This window comes from Ictalurus punctatus, chromosome 1, assembly GCF_001660625.3.
Source record: "Ictalurus punctatus breed USDA103 chromosome 1, Coco_2.0, whole genome shotgun sequence".
NCBI lineage: Eukaryota > Metazoa > Chordata > Actinopteri > Siluriformes > Ictaluridae > Ictalurus > Ictalurus punctatus.
Genome location: NC_030416.2, coordinates 30,168,100 through 30,187,533, shown reverse-complemented (window position 1 = coordinate 30,187,533; position 19,434 = coordinate 30,168,100).

Genomic DNA, 19,434 nt, shown 5'->3' with positions numbered 1-19,434 from the left:
AGTGACCTGACAGTCTATAGATGGTATCTGGATTGTCTACACAGTGTCCACATAGGACTGTTCAAATAAAATATTACCTAAAGGAGGCACAGTGGTGCAATAGGTAGCATTGACACCTCACAGTTCCAGGATCCCCGGGTCCACCCTGAGTTTGGGTTACTCATGTACTCTTTTTGGAGAGTAGAAATGCCATTGTTGACAAAGATCACTGTGCTTTGAATATTACATACTAAATAAACATTTGTGTGCGAAGATTTGTGTTAAAGTAGTGCATCAGTAGCAGGCTTTTGAATGGAGAATCTGAATCCATCTGAGTCCATTCACACACAAATACTTCAAACCATTGTTAGCATTGTATAACTCACCTTGACTTCACATGTGATTTAGTCTGGCCAGAGGCAAAACTGATGTTTTACTTATTGAAGCTGTGCCTTGTAATTTGGACACAGCACACATTGTTAAGAGCCTGAGATGTTTTGGCCTTGAGAGAAAAAGTAAATGCAGCAGAATTATTTCATGGTGACTGGCTGTGGCACAATGGCTGGCCCCTGAGAGCAGGGAGTGTTCTTGTGTGTACACACAGAAGACACACACACACACACACACACACACACACTAATATATATATATATATATATATATATATATATATATATATATATATATATATATATATATATATATATATATATATATATATATATATATATATAGTTGTGCCCAAACATTTGCATACCCCTTGCAGAATCTGCTAAATCTGAATACTGTTAGCAAAATAAGATTGATCATAAAAATCCCATGTTGTTGTTTTTTTTTTTATTTAGTACTGTCCTAAATGAGCTATTTCACATAACAGATGTTGACATATAGTGCACAAGACAAGATAATAGCTGAATTTTTAAATTATGCCGTTCAAAAATTTACACACCCTTGATTATTAATACCTTGTCGTTACCGGGATGAGATTACATGATGTGTTTAGGTTTTGTGAGAGTTGTTCATGAGTCCCTTGGTTGTCCCGAGCAGTTAAACTGCCCACCGTTCCTCAGAAAAATCCTCCAGGTCCTGCACATTCTTTGTTTTTCCAGCATCTTCTGCATATTTGACCCCTTTCCAACAGCGGCTATATGATGTTCAGATCTGTCTTTTCACACTGAGGACAACTAAGGGACTCGTACAAAACTATTACATAATGTGCAAACATTCACTGATGCTCCAGAAGGCAACATGATGCATTAGGATCCAGGGGGATGTAAACTTTTGAACAGGATGATCAACAGGTGTAAATTGTTAGAATTTTTTTTAAAGATCTTTTTTTTTCATTTAGTACTGCCCTTCAGATGCCAAGATAGTTACATGTCTCCCAGAAGACAAAATACTTACAATTTATACCGATCATCCTGTTCAATGGTGTATGTGTATATATATATATATATATATATATATATATATATATATATATACACACACACACACACACACACACACACACACACACTGTATGTTACCATCCCCTGAAATGTCTTTTTCAGTGCCTTCATCATAGCAACAGTGTCATACAGACTCATACCATTGATGTTTTTGCCACCATAAATGCAATGTCCTTGATTCTGATTCTTAAGAAAATGATCAGTTAGTTGTTTTTCTTTCTTATTTCGCCACTGTAGTGTTGATTACTTCTTGACAGCTTGTTATACTATGGAACATACTGTGTTTGAGGAATTACATGGCGTCTAATTATTAAAGCAAAAGAAAAGACGGATTTAATTAGTTCAAAACGTTTCACACGTAATTAATTGGCACACAAAAGGTGCAAATAAATGCAGTTTGAGTAAGGAAATGAGAGAATATCACAGTTTTGGAGCAACATGGACACAAATTCTTATGACTGCTGTGAAAATACATCTGTTAACACCTTCAGTTGCTGCATCCACTGTAGTGATGATCACATGATTGAATGATTTCCATTTATTTTCATCTAGTGAGGAAAATGTCATTATTTGTTGTAGAGACTTGGAATTAGCCAATCAGAGTTGAGGCTTTGCCCTACTGAGATATGTAAAGAAAGCAGGGTTGGGAGGGTTACTTTAAAACTGTGTCCCGTTACAGTTACAAATTACTTCATAAAAAATATAATCAGTAACGTAATCCAAGTATCACATTATGAAAGTAACGTAATCTGATTAATTTTGGATTAATTCAAGGGCACATATGTAAATAAAGGCAAGAGAAAAGCAGTAGGATCTAAAATATTTTTATTTAGAGCTTATTGTAGAGTTTCAATTAAATAAATAAATAAATAAATAAATAAATAAATAAATGATCACTGTCTGGAGTAAAATTAAATATTAGATGCCATGAGTGTACCTTCTGCCATTATTTACACATCTGAATGGCCATGTAATAGGAAGCAATGTGATAACATGGAATTAAAAATTACCTTATATGGCCATGGGCATTGTTTTGACTCAGGACAGCTGGTATTTGCTGTTATTTTCAAGCAACTGTGTAACACCATACACAACAATGCTTCACCTTCGTGCATTCGCTGAGAGAATGCTAATGGTTGAGAGGCAGGAATTGAATTTGGCCGATAGTTGCTGCAAGTGTTTTATAATCGACCAACTGGTGTGCGAGAAGCCTGGAATTACAGAGAGGGGTTAAATCAATGTAAATATGTGCACACGTGCTTATTAGACCATACGCACATCATAATGAAACAAAACTGAATCCCGGACGTTTTCTCAAATTTAGACGCTTTTTAAGGTCTGAAAAAGAGGACGTACGGTCACCCTAACAAAAGCATTTTAGAGAACAGTTTGTGTTCATTTCTACCAAATTAACTTTGTGCAAAATATATTTGTGCATACACCAGGAGGTTGCTCATGTGCGCCACGATCGGCAAGAGAGAACCAGAACTATAATCAAGCAGCTGTCTATATTGTGCTATGTCAAAAGATTAATTTCTTTGGTTTTAAATGAAAAAAAAAAATGTAATTCTTATAGTATTCTGATTTTTTACTAAATGTACCTGTAATCTGATTACTGTGTTTTTTGATGTACTGTAACTGTTACGGATTACAGTTACCAGGTTTTTGTATCTCGATTACGTAACACCGTTACACATGTATTCCGTTACTCCCCAAGCCTGATAGAATGAACCCCTCTGATTCTTTATGCAGGTTGCATGTTCTTTATGCCTATCCACTTTATCCGGGTTAGAGTCACAGTATGTAGCCATTCCAAAAAACACTGACTCTAAAGCAGCGAGAGAGCCTTGATGGGACACAAGTCCACTACAATTAAGAAAACACACGTATCTAGGAGCAATTTAGGTTAGCCAATCCTCCTACCGACATGTTTTTAGGAGGTAGAAGAAGATCTGAGAACCCAGAGGAACCCCATGTGGATAAAAGTGAGAACATGTAAAACTCCACATCGACAGTCACCCAAACTCAGGATCAAACCCCAGACTCTTGATATGATATCTTACAAAATATTAAAGGTTGGCCGTAATGAATCTCAACTATGGTTATACTATTTGTGCATACAAAAATAGGTTTGAAAGGGTTAAATCAAACACTCACTTAGATTTATCTGGTATTAGTAAAAGTACCTGATCTCTCTGTATGTCATATGGCTACATGTATCTCTGTATAGAATGTTCTGTTGTACAAAGATGGATCTAAAAGTTTTGATTGTGCCCAGTCATTAAATGGAGTTCTGGTAGCTTCTGTCAAATGATGATAATCACAAATTGAACTTTGATGGACATGGACTGTAATCTTGATGCATTGGTCCATTCAAAGAAGGCATCCAATGTGAAAATCTTACAAAACCATCCAACCAATCTCTATAATGATACTGCTCCACGATGGGCTGACATTCTGTCAGAACGAAAATTACTTTCATTTCACAGTTGGATGAAATCTCATGGGTTTTCTTTGTTGGCATGTGTGTTTATAAGTGCATGCATGCACTCGCTGTCAAGTTGGAATCACAACCCCTAAATATTTACCCTGGAGTGAGTAAAGATATTTTGTATAGGAGTTCAGTGTATAAGCTTGAAACCTGCAGTCTTCTCACAACCCCATAGGGACAATGAAAAGCAATGATGTCATGCTCTGGATAGAGAGATGTGAAGACACACCGATCCAGCTTTGATCATTGCCTGGACATGACCTATAACATTACCCGGATGAAATGGCAGTTCTCTCTCTGAAACATCACACATGTGATCTCTGACCTCTCCAAAGGTCAAGTGTAAAGCTGAGACCAGACCTCGCTACATTTTTGCCACTGAGGGCAGGAAAGGTGCATGTAATGTTCTGCAGGTGGGAATGTGGCATCCAGTTGCCATGCAACTGTCTTTGAAGTCCATGACCTAAAGGGGAAAGGGCATATGAACATTGGACATTGGTCTTGATTTTAACCATAAGGACTCATGTTGAGGGAGAGAGAAGGACAGGGTTGCCAGGTCTACTCTTGAATTGGGCAACTCTTGATTTGCTACTATAGGTTGAAATTGTCCACATATGGAGGTTGTTCATGTGCATAGATTGCATTTAGATTTTTTTTTGTATATTAATGTTTTACAAGCCAATGAGTGTTTCTTTTATGCAAGCATTATATGTAGATGTATAATTCATTATGTATGTGTATTGGCTACAGTCATGATTAACCTGATTGAATGGGACTCAAGCTAATTGCATTGACATTCACACCTAGGGGCAATTTTAGAGTAGCCAATATGCCTACTGGTATATTTTTGCCAGGTGGAAGGAAACTGGAGAACCCAGAGGAAACATAAGAGAACATGTAAAACTTATAGAAGGTAGCCAAAGCTCAGGATCAAACCAGAGACATGAGCTACTCTTATTTTTAAGTTATTATTTAACTATTCTTCTCAAAGCACACTATTCAGTAACTTCCATGAAAAGTTTATGAAAAGTTGAAAGTTGAAAGTATGAAAGTAAGCAATGTACTATAGGGCTGGACCATGATGTGATTGTGATGTGATTTAGAGGCTTAAATGTAGTGAATTAAAAAAAAAAAGTTAAATGGAAAACTTTTTTTCTGCATGTTTGTGCTTGTGAAGGACTATTTTAGGACATTGTTGAAGGTACTGGGCAATTTTAATACAGCCCCATTAAAACTCATAAAATATTTGGTGATTTTTTTTTGGAGTTGAACACAGCAGTTTGGGTGGTCAGATTATGAGTTTGGGAATTGGGTCTGGGATTTGGGCTGATTTTCTTGTGCAGACCTAGCAACCCCGGAGAACAGGAACACAGACACAAAAGAAAATGAATCCCCACTTTCTGTTTAACTTTGCAGAGGAAAACTGTTTTTAATTCCATGCTCATTGCTCCCTTGGGGGAGAATGTTTATTGCTTCTTTCTTCTTCTCATTTTCTCCTCTTTTTAACACCCTACCCCCCAACCTGAAATATCTGTTTTGGCAGATAAGACTGCTAGCAGTCACCTTTACATCGTTATTAAACTGCTCCTCCTGGGCGGGTGGTTCTGGCTCCAGGCTTGCAGAGCGGGTTAGCCGATAGCTTCAACTATCTGAGGCTGGACTTTGAAGCTTAGGACAGACTGGCTGGTTGATTGAAGATTATGAGTCTCACTTAAAAGGCTAAATAAAAGCCTGGGAGGTATGGGGGAGAAATGCGGTAATAGTGATAACAGTAAAATGCCTCCCTCCTTTTTCATTCTCTCTTTCTAAGTAGGTGTATATATATATATATATATATATATATATATATATATATATATATATATATATATATATATATATATATCCATTCGACTGAGATGCTTGTCTGCTGAATCTGTGCCAGGGCTTATAGTCTGAGAGACAGAAATCAGGATAAGTAGCAGTCACACAACTAGATAAGATCAGGCTGTCTCTTGGTGTCAAAGTCTATGCTCTCTGGTCAAATCTCTCTTCTGCTCTGGGTTCCTTAAGGCACATGCAGTACATTCTGTAATATGTTGCTCCACATTTTCACCTACAAGATCTCAAACCCACTTTAATTATTTATGTACAGAGGCCCTGAACCTTTGTCAAAAAAAATTAAACACTATGTCATTATTTGGACACAGAAATAATTAGATATTTTGAGTTATCTCATTATTTTGACATGCAGTATCATCTCATCATTTCAATTTAATATTTAAACACCCCACAGTCTATCATGAAGACTAATATATGACTATTAGAATTCTTATTCTCTTATTATTACCTTACAATTCCTATTCTGGATAGGAAGCAGTAGATTGTAAGTAAGTAGAATTAATTTGGCAAAACATATGTCTAATGACATAATTCACTTAAATGTCTTCAGGTATGGTACATGATACATATAGTGCATGATGTCCATCCATCCATCCATCCATCCAACTATCCATTTTTCATACCACTTATCCTATACAGGGTCACATGGGAGCCCTGAGCCCATCCCAGAGAACTGGGGGCACAAGGCAGGGGACACCCTTGATGGGGTGCCAACCCATCACAGGAGACCATCATACACCGCAGACAATTTAGAAATGTGAATCAGCCAACAGCGCATATCTTTGGACTTTGAACTGGAGCACCCAGAGGAAACCCCAGAGGCACAGGGAGAACATGCAAGGTCTGCACACATAGGGCGGAGGCAGGATCCGAACCCCTAACCCCTGAACATGATGTAATTGTGTCAATTTAAGTGTCAGGAGATAAAACTAATGTTACAAAAACAAGATAATAACTTGAAATAATGACTCAAAATAATAAGCTAATGAGTCAAAAATAAGGACATAATATTTAGAAATAATGCTGTATAAAGTTAAAATAATGGCTTGCAGTTCAGGCCTTTTAAAATTTTAAGTGTAATATTCTCATCTCATAATTTCTTGGCAAGTAATCTATTGTATTTTGTGCCAGGGGAATTAAATGTTTAATTGCCTTCTTAGCATGTTAACATTGACCTTTAGTTTACTTGTTGCTAATTACAATTTCTCTCAAATGCACCCTCACCAAGGTCATTGACCTACTGATCTGCATAAAGAAACAAACAAGGCATAAATTCAGATTTGCAACAGCTTAATCACCAATTGTGATTGGATGCTGCATGGAGCTTCATTACGATATAGTCTTTAGAAGAGAGTATCAGGCTGGGGCCATAGCTGGTTAATAAGCCCTCCTGGGATGCGGAAAGGTTAGACGTGTTTATCAGTACCGCTTTTGTATTCAGTATTCACGCTGGAGTCTCAGTGGTGTGGCATGTTGAAAGACTTCAGCACAGCATAAATGTGAAGATGCCTGCTTCAGTGCGATGGCCAGTGATGCCAACTCTTTCTAGGTGGAGTTCAGCTAAAGTATGCTCCAAAAAGTCACTAGACATCCCCAGATGATGTTATAGAGTAATTTGCATATTCATTGAATCACCATAATCATTTGCATATCAAAATGTGTTACATGAAGAAGAGAAATTTTCTGAAGACTTTTAGAATAGAAGAGCTTTATCAGAATAGAATACAATAGATTATAAGTTATTTCTTATAGAAAAAAAAAATCATCTTTTGTCATGACACAACAAAGTAACTATTTTCATATTTACAAGTACTATCATTTTAGACTTGAATGCAGACAAAATGAAGCGGTAGGAGTGAATAGTCAGGAGGCTTAAAGGAGAAATGTACAAATAACATGAAAGATATGTGGATCATGATTAAAAAACATAAAACGGATGAATTAAGTTGTGGCATTAATCCATTCCGGGCGCACAGTGGCTTAGTGGTTAGCACGTTTGTAGTGTATGAATGTGTGTGTGATTGTGTGCCCTGCGATGGACTGGCACCCTATCCAGGGTGTAACCCGCCTTGTGCCTGATGCTCCCTGGGATAGGCTCCAGGTTCCCCCGTGACCCTGAAAAGGAGTAAGTGGTTGAAGATGGATGGATTAATCAATTAATTAATCAATTGTGTTCGCATACTGTTATTCATTTTATAGAGAGATGGGCCTCTGCCAAGATCTGGATTAATATATATATTAATCCATTCCATGCATTAAGTTGCTGAGAAAACCTGTTTGGAAAAATGAATGCTTATTTGTGTTTGCATGTGCATACTGTCATTCATTTTATAGACACTCTATGGGCCATGGTAAATCTTGGGGGTGGAGATTTGTGAACATTGGAGGGAATCATTCAAATGACGTACAAATTCCTGGATGTTCACCTCAACAATAAACTGGACTGGTTCATAACCACCGATTTCCTGTATAAAAAAGGGCCAAAGTCATCTCCACTTGCTGAGGAGACTGAGGTCTTTTGGTGTGTGCAGGACCCTGCTAAAATCGTTCTATGACACTGTAGCATCTGCTATCTTCTATGCAGTAGTTTCCTGGGGAGTCGGGATCACAGAGAGGGACAGGAAACATCTTAACAAATTGGTTAAGAGGGATAGCTCTGTCCTGGACTGCCCTCTGGACAGCATAAAGGTGGTGGGGGAGAGGAGGATGTTAGCTAAGCTGGCGTCTATCATGGGAAATTCCTCTCATCTCCTGTATGAGACATTGGGGTCCCTGAACAGCTCCTTCAGCAGCAGACTGCTGCACCCTCAGCGCTACCGCAGGTCCTTCGTCCCTACAGCAGTCAGACTATTTTAATGCAAATAACAACAAAATGTAGCACTGCTAGACTACACATTCACAATAATTCTGGAATATGAACATTTATTCATTTATTAATACTTGTTGCGCTCCCTTTAAATGTTAACTGTGCAATAATCCATTTATCACTTTTCTGTATATAAACGAGTTGTTACTCATCTGTATATATTCATATTTGTATTCATCTATACATACATTGAGGTGTTCATGGCGTACATATTACCATTATTCTTATTTTTCTATTCCTATTGTATATATTTTTTAGACATTTTTTTTCCAATTCTATTCCTATTTAATGTGTATTCTTTCCTATCTGTGTTTTTTTTTTTTGTGTGTGTGTGTATAATTGAGCTGCTGTAATGAGGGAATTTCCCCAGTGTGGGATCAATAAAGTTTTTATCTTATCTTATCTATCTTAAATATTAAACTCACCTAACTGTTAGATATATACAGTAATCTTGAAAAAAAAAAAAAGATTAATTTTACAGAATGCACCTTTAAAACAAAGAGCAAAGAGGTGTGCAGGCAGGACAGACAGTGGTGATCACTAATTGGTCTTTGGGAGCAGTGGTCATCAGTGATTGGTCATTGTAAATAATGCTCATCAGTGATTGGCCTCTGGGAAACAACTGTGATCAGTGATTGTAAACAATGCTCATCAGTGATTGGCCACTGGGAAACAACTGTGATCAGTGATTGTAAACAATGCTCATTAGTGATTGGTCAGTGGGAAATATTTATTTATCGTTCTCCAAAATCAAGTCTGAACTTATGATTTACCTAGACCCTTGTGTGCTCAGAACTTATAACGATCTTCTCAAATGATGTCTAACATTTGTGAAGCATCTAAAAGTTCTGCTCTATTAGAGTGTGTGGGGGAGAGTCTGGGGAACGTTTCTCATTCTCTGGCCTCTGGACTTCAGCATTTAATAAAGTATTTGTAGGTTTGTCGGTACCTTTGCTGTTACTCCCACTGGACACATCACATTGAATGCAATTAAACTACCAGAGCTGGCCAAGATCTTACAGTTAGTATCAAGACACTTGGCAAAATAGCTGAAAGGGTCGGCCAGTTTATTTGAAATGCATTTCAGCCATGTGGATTGAATTGTAACCTGTTATATCTGAAAATAATAAACTTACCTTGGCTATTGCTTGTGAAAACCTGATAAAACTCTATCTTATTGTTCAATGTGCTTGGAATTATAAGTGCCATTAGAGAGCTCTTTTTTTCCTTCTAAATCCCACTTCTGCTTGATCCTGCCGAAATTCTGACCAATCCTGCTCATCCATGCAGTTATTCCTATTTGTATCTGATTGTGATATTTTTCAAGCCATTTTTATTAATATAGTTCTTTTAACAATAGATTTTGTCACAAAGCAGCTTTACAGAAATCTGGATGTAGATCCCTAATAAGCCAGAAGTGACAGTTGTAAGAAAAACGCCCTGAAATGACATGAAGAACGAACGTTGAGGGGAACCAGACTCAAAAGAGAACCTCTTCCAGGTGACACTGGATATTGGGATTAGAAATGATTACAGTGTTACAGTCATATAGAGAAAAGGCAGACAGTAGTAAAGTTGTTGAAATAATACAGAATGTTCGTCACGATCATTAATAATAGGAGTCCATGAACATAAGAATGTCTTTATGATTCTCGGAAGATGCAAGTCTACATACAGTGCCGTCCACTAATATTGGCCCTCTTGGTAAATATGAGCTTTGAACTTTTTGAACAAAAGATCAAAAGGTTAAACAATAAAGACAATTTTTCACAGCCTTCTTTGCTCATATTTACCAAGGGTGCCAATATTAGTTAAGGGCACCACATTGTCTTATCCCATTGGTTATTTACCAAAAAAATTAAATATTTACATGTCTTTTTTACATCCATATACCGACCAGTGCCAGTAGCTTTGTGTACATTTGCTGGATTGATGCTGACAATGCATTGATGTCACTGGAAATAACATCATTACAATAATTTATTATTTTTTTTGAAGTGCCTACTAAAACAAGATAAAATGTACAGCTTGTTTTATTTACAGTAAGAGTTTTAAAGAACATCCTTGAAAATGTGCTGTCTCTTTGTCCCACAAACTTAATATCTGACTAAATACTTCAGCTGCATGAGAGTAAAAACATTCCACTTCCACAAACTCAGTGGACCACAGTCCTGATATACACCTTACTTTGCATTTCTCAGGCAGTAATGAGCTAACAGACTGAATTCAATTATTTGAGGTTTAATTAGTTTAATGGGTTTAATTAATTGGAGTTTCGGTTCTTATTTTAGCCTTTCTTTTTAGTATTTTAGTCTCCCCACCTCAGCTCTAGCACATAATGGCGAAATCTCTCCAAATTAAACCGGAAATCAGGAGCATCTTTGAACACAAACTTACTAATATTAGCATTTCCTGGTCAGGCCAGTCCATTCTGAAACCATTCTTAATGCTACACTTTAGTTTTTGCTTTGTTTTTGGAATAAGAATAGTGGTATGCAGTTATAAATGCACTCCCATAATCTGCTCTCCTATTTTCACTGAGATGTTATTGCCTTATTTGTTTCTGCCTAAATGCCTGGCAATGCATGGAGCCCATGAGCTGTTGCTAATGCTCGCTTTAATTTTATAATTTCATTTTGAGGAACAGTTGAAATTGGATTTCACAGTCTGTTTTTTAATGAAAGTGGGCGAAATCAATGCAGGATAAATGCGCTCTGTGAATCATTTACCACATGTTTATGAGGTGAGAGAATAACAAGCTAGTGAACAGAAATGAGGAGACCGTCCAGACTTTTCTCTTGTTCTCCCGACTAGTTTGTCAAGAAGAACTGCACACCAGTTTAACAATTTACACAAAGTCATACCTCAAAATACATTGGGTAAACGTTACAATACTGACAGAATAAATCAGATTTGCAAATGTTGGGTTTAATATTAGAGCTACAAGTCAGCAATTGTGGTGCAAGTTAGCTGATGCTAGCTGTTTTGAACCTCAAAATTTAGCACCTCTCTTTATTAGCACAACGCACGCACTCACACACACATACACACACACGAGCAGATTAATGCTAGTGCAAAAACAAGGGCTAATTGACAGGCAACATGATTGACAAGCAGGTAATGATGCCTCCTTATTCTAATTAGTTGGATGTTGACGGTGCACACCATTATTTCTTTTTTACCTTTTAAAGATCATGGGGCACCATCGAGACCAGAGTTTTCCTCTGAGCAGATATTTTATAGACAGCCACCAGAATGTGAGGAGAATTTAACCAAATATTATTTTTTAAAAATCACTTAAGTCCAAAAGCACATAGCAATCCCTCAAGGTTGTGGCATGGATAAAAGACATAATTACTTATCGCATTATATATATATATATATATATATATATATATATATAATTATTGTTATCAGTACAGATATTCTGACTTTGCCGATTAAAATCGGTTCAGGCATCAACTCACTAAGATTACATACAGACACAGTATATTATTTTATGGCAGACATTGTTTGTGCGAGGAAGCTAATAAGGGTGATTCCATGGTTGGGGTACAACATAAGCCGGGTTCACATTGTAGGATTTTGGCCACGTTTTGCTCGTCTGAGACAAATTTTGAGACTCCTAAAAGATTCCTATAATCCTAGGCCAAAATCTGTAGTCTTTGATCACTAGTTTGACACGTTCCAGGACAGCTGATTAATGGCCATTGGGATAAAAATTTTTCCTCCGATTAAATTCTGCCAGCGTCAGAAGATTTGAGGCACAGTCCTATAGGGTGGTTTCTCTTACTCCGTACGAGTCTTCTTGCGTGTGTCCGTTTTTCTCGTCTTGACTGTCGTACAGTCTGACATTAATGACAACTGAGATCCTACAGTGTGACATGGCTTACAGCAGGGATCATGTTCGTACAGTCCGACAAGCAAGAGTCGCGAAGGACTATTAAAACTCGTACAGTGTGCACCCAGCTTTAGGTCTTGTAACTATCAAAGATTTCTTCGATGATGCTGCAATTTACTCTGATGTTGGAATGAACATGGTTGTGATTTTTAGCACAGAATTAGCAAATACACAAAATGAGATTAACTAGCATTCCTGCTAATGGCATAAAGACATTAAGGACTTAACTTAAAGACATTACGATTTACTTAAATATTTGTAATCTATAATGTAGGTAGCTGTACTGTAGTGGGGCCTCTATGGATCAGATTTGTTTCTACAGCAAATCCCACAGATGCTTGATCAGATTGAGATCTGGGGAATTTGGAGTCCAAGTCAACACCTTGAACTCTTTGTCATGTTCCTCAAACCGTTCCTGAACATTTTAGCAGTGTGTCAGGACGCATTATCCTGCTGAAAGAGGCCACTGCCGTTAGGGAATACTGCTACCATGAAGGGGTGTACTTGCTCTACGACAGTGTTTAGGTAGGTGGTACGTGTCAAAGTAACGTCCACATGAATGACAGGACGCAAGGTTTCCCAACAGAACATGGCCCAGAACATCACACCTCCTCCACCAGCTTGCCTTCTTCCCATAGCTCATTCTGGTGCCATCTCTTCCCCAGGTAAATGATGCACATGCACCCGGCTGTCCACATGATGTAAAACCTTTCTATCATACCCAGCATTAACTTTTTCAGCAATTTTTGCTACTGTAGTTCTTCTGTGGGATCGGACTAGACGGGGCTAGCCTTTGCTCCGAACAAGCATCAATGACCCTTGGGTGCCCATGACCCTGTCACTGGTTCACTGGTTATCCTTTCTTGGACCATTTTTGGTAGGTACAAACCACTGCATACCAGGAACACCCCACAAGACCTGCTGTTTTGGAGAAGCTCTGACCCACATGTCTAGCCATAACAACTTGGTCCTTGTCAAAGTCATTCAGGTCGTTACGCTTGCCCATTTTTCCTGCTTCCAGCACATCAACTTCAAGAACTGACTGTTCACTTGCTGCCTAATATATCCCACCCCTTGACAGGTGCCATCGTAACGAGATAATCAATGTTATTCACGTCACCTGTCAGAGGTTTTAATGTTATGCCTGATCGCTGTATTTGTAAATGTAAAATCAATGGAACACAAATGGCACCCAGATCATAAAATCACTCATAAGATTAACTTCTGTTGTATTTTACACAGTGTTCTAAGAGTGGAAGGTCTATTTTAGTGTGCCATTATTTATTTACCATGTGTACCTAGTAGGAACCTGAGGGAGGTGAGAAGATGTCTGGAAGAGGGCACACTCTGACACTTTCATGCTGTCACTTGCTGTATCCAAGCAGGAAATACACATGGAGGAAATACACACGTACCTTAGGCACGCCAGTAATGCTGTTTATCCATGCGTGCTCGACATGCCTCTGAGGCCCTGTCCTGTCTGTGTGTCATGACCTGGGAGTGTTCATGTGGAAATAAAGTGGCCAGAACACTTCAGGACATATTCGTTACTCTCATATTCGAAATTATTTATTGTGCCATCAAATCCAGTGTGATAGCAGTGCTGCTTTTGGGCATGATATTGTGTTGTGCGTGGATTTTTACGACTGGATTTTTACATCGTTATCGTAAAATAAATCAGAAGCCCTGTTTTCGTCTTCTTTTCTTTTTTTTTTTTAAATCAGCTCGTTCCTTTACCTCTCAGATTACATGTCTGGCACTGGTTGATCACAATAAATAAAACGTTTTGGACTTGTCCCCTAAGCTTTAGTCAGACCCTAATCCCATCGTTTCCTGAGCTCCCACCAGTCAATGGATGTTTTATGAAGAGTGTTCAGAAAATTTAGGAAGTGAATCACTGATAGCGTACAACACAGACGACTCGCCCCAAAGAGTATTTCATCATCTAAAGCAAAGTATACATGTTAAAAAAGCATTCTGATTCAGAATAACCCACTGCATTTTCCTCTTTATATTTCCTCCTCATCATCTGTCATTTTTTACACCCTTTGTTTGTTTGATGTCTGGCATTTGTCTTTTTTTTTTTTTAACCACTCCCCACCAGATTTTCTTCTAGGTCGTATTTCATTATGCTGACACAAAATGGCTTCTTTGACCATCAAGCTCTTCAAAATGCAGCTTTAAAGGACCTTTGTGCACCGAGGGCTATTGAAATACATCTATGTGATTAACACAGCACAGTCCTGAGTGAATCACTTCTAATCAGTAGTTCAAAGTGCCATGAAGAATGAAAAGAGAAGACCGCTGGGTGACTTCTCCTCACCTTTAGCCACTATAAATGGATCTGGAGTGAATGTGCACAAATTACTATGACTCTGACTCTGACTCTGACTGAGCTCTGAATGCAAAGTTCTGTGGTACTACAAGCGGTTACTAGCACTGTGTAGTGTTCTTTTTACTATATTTCCTATATTTCCAATTCAAGGTCATTTTATTTGTATAGCACTTTTAGCAATAAACATTGCCACAAAGCAGCTTTACAGAAATCCAGATATAGATTTAATTTAATAAAGAGCAAGCCAAAGGCAACAGACCTCCCTGAGACAACATGAGGAAGAAATCCCGATCCTCTCATTACTTCTTGGTAACACTTTATTTTAGACATATTAAGTGTTAATTGCGGTCTTGTGCTTTGTTCAATAAAGCCCAAAGTAGAGACTCATAATTGAGACTTTATTAATAAACACTTGGTATTTGTTCTTGATTGGGGATCTGTTTTGTGAAAATGACAAATTAATGAATTATTAGTTGTGTTAATTTATTAAATGCCCTCGTTATGCAAATCTTTGCTCGTAAAGTAATTATCTAAAGCTTATTAGTGTTTAATTGGCAACATGTTATACCTATAGGTTATACATTCTACAACCCAAACTCTGAAAAAGTTGGGACAGCATGGAAAATGCAAAATAAACAAACAGAAAGAGTCATTTGAAAATTCAATTCACCCTGTACTATATTGCAAATTTATTTTTGAAAATATACACTCATTTCAAATCTGATGACTGAAACACCCTCCAAAAAAAGTTGTGACAGTTGATGGTTTACCACTGTGTAACATCACCTTTTCTTTTAATAACACTTATTAAGCGTTTGGGTGCTGAGTGAAGACACCTGTTGGTTAAGTTTAGCAAGTGGAATTTTCCCCATTCATCCATTATGCATTTCTTCAGCTGTGAACTGTACGGGGCCTTTGTTGCCTTATTTTGCGCTTCATAATGCGCCACAGATTCTCAGAGACAGGTCAGGACTGCAGGCAGTCCATGCTAGCACCCGTACTCTCTGCTTACACAACCATGTGCTTGTAATCCGGGCAGAATGTGCTTTGGCGTTGTCCTGCTCTGGATGGCAGCGTATGTTGTTCCAAATGTGTACATATCTTTCTGCATTAATGATGCCCTCACAGATGTGGAAGTTACCCATGCCATTTTCACTGACATACCCCCATACCATGACAGACGCTGGCTTTTAGACCTGATGCTGATAACAGCTTGGATGCGCCTGTTCCTCTTTGGCCCAGAGAACATGATGGCTGTTTTCTCCAAAAACTATTTGAAATGTTGACTCGTCGGACCACAAAACACGATTCCACTGTGCTCCTGTCCATCTCAGATGAGACCGAGCCCAGAGAAGTCAGCGGTGCTTCTGGACAGTGTTGATGTACGGCTTCTACTGTGCATAGTAAAGCCTTAATTTGCATCTCTGGATGCAGCGGCGAATGGTGTTGAGTGACAAAGGTTTACCAAAGTATTCCCGAGCTCATGTCAGGATCTCCATTACAGACTCATGACGGTTTTTAAGACAGTGACGTCTGAGGGATCGCAGATCACACGCATTCAGAAGTGGTTTTCGGCCTTGCCCTTTACGCACCGAGATTTGAGCGGATTCCTTGAATCTTTTAATTATATTGTGCACTGTAGAAGGTGAAATTCCCAAAATCCTACTGATTTGTCTTTGGGGAATCTTGTTCTCAAAGTGTTGATTATTCGCAGATGCATCTGTTGGTAGATTGGCAAACCTCGACCCATCCTTGCTCTTGATGGACTAGACCTTTTTTGGAGGCTCCTTATATACTATGATTAGACGATTGCCTCACCTGTTTCACATCACCTTCTTATTTCAACTTGTCACATCGCTATTAGTCCTAAATCCCCCGTCCCAACTTTTTTGGAACGTGTTGCATGCATAAATTTCAAAATAAACGTTTACCTTCAAAAAACTATGCAGTTGATTAGGTAAAACATCAAGTACCTTGTCTTTATATGTTTTTGTTTAAACACAAGTCAAAGTACATTTACAAATCACTCCTCTTTGTTTTTATTCGCATTTTCCATACTGTCCCAACTGAATTGGAATTGGGGTTGTAACGTCTTATTAGATGATTGCCTCACCTGTCTATTAGTTCTAGACTTCTGAGGGCACTAATACTTTAGGCCCCATATTTTAGGTTTATATTCACATATGCAACATATTCTGGACTATTTTGCTACCAATAAGAGATGAAATGATATGGACTTCAACATATTTGACACATATTGTCTTACTGAAGCTTGGTTAGTGCTTGTTAACATCTAATTAATAAGAGCTAAAACTCTACTTTACTATATAAGACATATGTTGTTGTATTAGTGATTAGTGAGTATTACAGCTTTTCTAAGATCTTGAATTGATAAACTGCAGGCTATTTGATGCTACCTAGAATCTATAGGTATAACGTATTGTGCACACAGTACATACAGTATACACTAATTAGAGGTAAACTTAGATGATTAATTCATCCTCAATAATTTACACAACATGGATTTACCAAAGAATTTACTGCATGTTATCACACCTAATAATGTTCACAGGAGTCCAAAGGTATGACACCACACCGAATCTCTGTGTTTTTATTTTATTTTTTATTTTGATTTAAAACTGGAAATAGTTTTAGAATTTTGACAATAATCAACATTCAATGTGCTGCACAATTTCTAGGTCACAATTTAAATTTAAGCAAATTTCTGACACTGACCATACAGACTCAAAAATGCGAAAGGTCGCATTTGTGGACGAGTCTCAACCCTTCCACTGAAGCATGTGTTCAGACAAGAAGTTGATGGATTTGATCTTACATGGATCATCAGGTTTTACACACAACTGTGGAGTCCATGCCAGCTCAAGTGTACACTGTCTTTAACGCACAAAGGGGATGTACCAAATACTTAGAAACTCTGCAAATTCATGTCGAAATTCTAGTGGTCTCAGGCTTTTGCACCCCACTGTATTTGTTAGCATATGCCCCACAACATATCTTCAATTATTAACCAATACAATTATCTATGAATAAAGTCTAATTTATACTGAATAAACTGTTTACACGTATCTAATTTTGCGCTACTGAACAAACAACGACTTTTTTTTACATGAAAATTTGTGTATTTGAATTGTGTATTTGTGTATAAGTGTATTAGAAGGATGTTTAGTCTGTATGATTACAGCAGCAACTCTTAGAAGGCACAAGTCTACAGTATATACTATGGGTCTAACACAATTCCACTATTTAGATCTGTTTAGTTCTCTACATATCTATATCTCTGTGTGTGGCCTAAAAGAATCCCAGAGGTAGAAATGCCAGCATTTTAAATACTGTCCCTGACAGTTCCTTAACCCCATATCATTGAAGGGAGGCACGCATGTGGGGTTAACACAATACCTTCCTACAGTATTTTCTGATGAATTTAGTTGTTTTTTCCCCCCTGAAATTTAAACAAACTAGTAGCCTAATTTAAAGCACCATGACCCAGACCAGGCAGTTACTAATGACCAACTTCTCATGTTAATGAATGTGGTCTTTATTTGAGCTTCATAACTGCCAGCTTGCTCATGCCCACATGAAAGTAAAAATCTTTTCCATTCTATGTGAGATCCAGGTCCTATTACACACCTCTAGTCTCAACCAGATTGCCCTGTGGAAAAAAAAAAAGATTATATCAATTTAGAATATGTTATCTGTTGGTTACATCCCATACACTATCTACTATTTACTACCTCTACATTTATTACTGATGTATTTTTATTTAGATATGATATAAACATCTGATGCAGGTAACATTTTCTAAATAAGATAAAAAAAAACGTTACAGAAAGATGTTTTTGGTGGGGCTACAAGATCAAATTGAATAAACTGTTTTTCACAATAATGCAATACTTTTGCTATTAAATCATTTACATTACCTTATCAATTAAATGTAATTTATTTTTCTAATGAGAAACTACATGCGCACAAATTATCTTCCATCTTCCTAATGATTATTATCTAACCAGTGAAGGATTGTGTTTACAATTTAATGTTTTAAACCACTAACTATTCATGGTTAATTACATCACATAATAAGTGTGGTTATAACCATAGCTCATTTTTTCTTGTGGCTGTCAAATAAACCTCATTGACCTCTGGCCCTGCGTTACAGAAGCTTGAGCAGCGGCTCTATGAGGGAAAAGATTATAAAATGTTATATTCCTGAAAGTCTCTTTGTGTCTGGCAAGAAAGAGAGATAGATACCTTGCCACCTGCAACGTCTGGCACCTCTCAATCCTTTGGTAATTAAAGAGAGAAAAGAGGGCTAGCCTCCAGACCTAGTTTGCATATCATTTATGTATAATATAACCATCTGTTTCCCAAGCATTCTTCTCGTGACTTTTTAATATGCTAATGTTTAAAGGCCATGTGTGAACCTCTGTGCGGTCCCTGATGAGTACCAGAAACAAAAGAAATGGGTCTCAATTTCATTTGTATAGCACATTTAGGAATAAAAATTGACAAAAA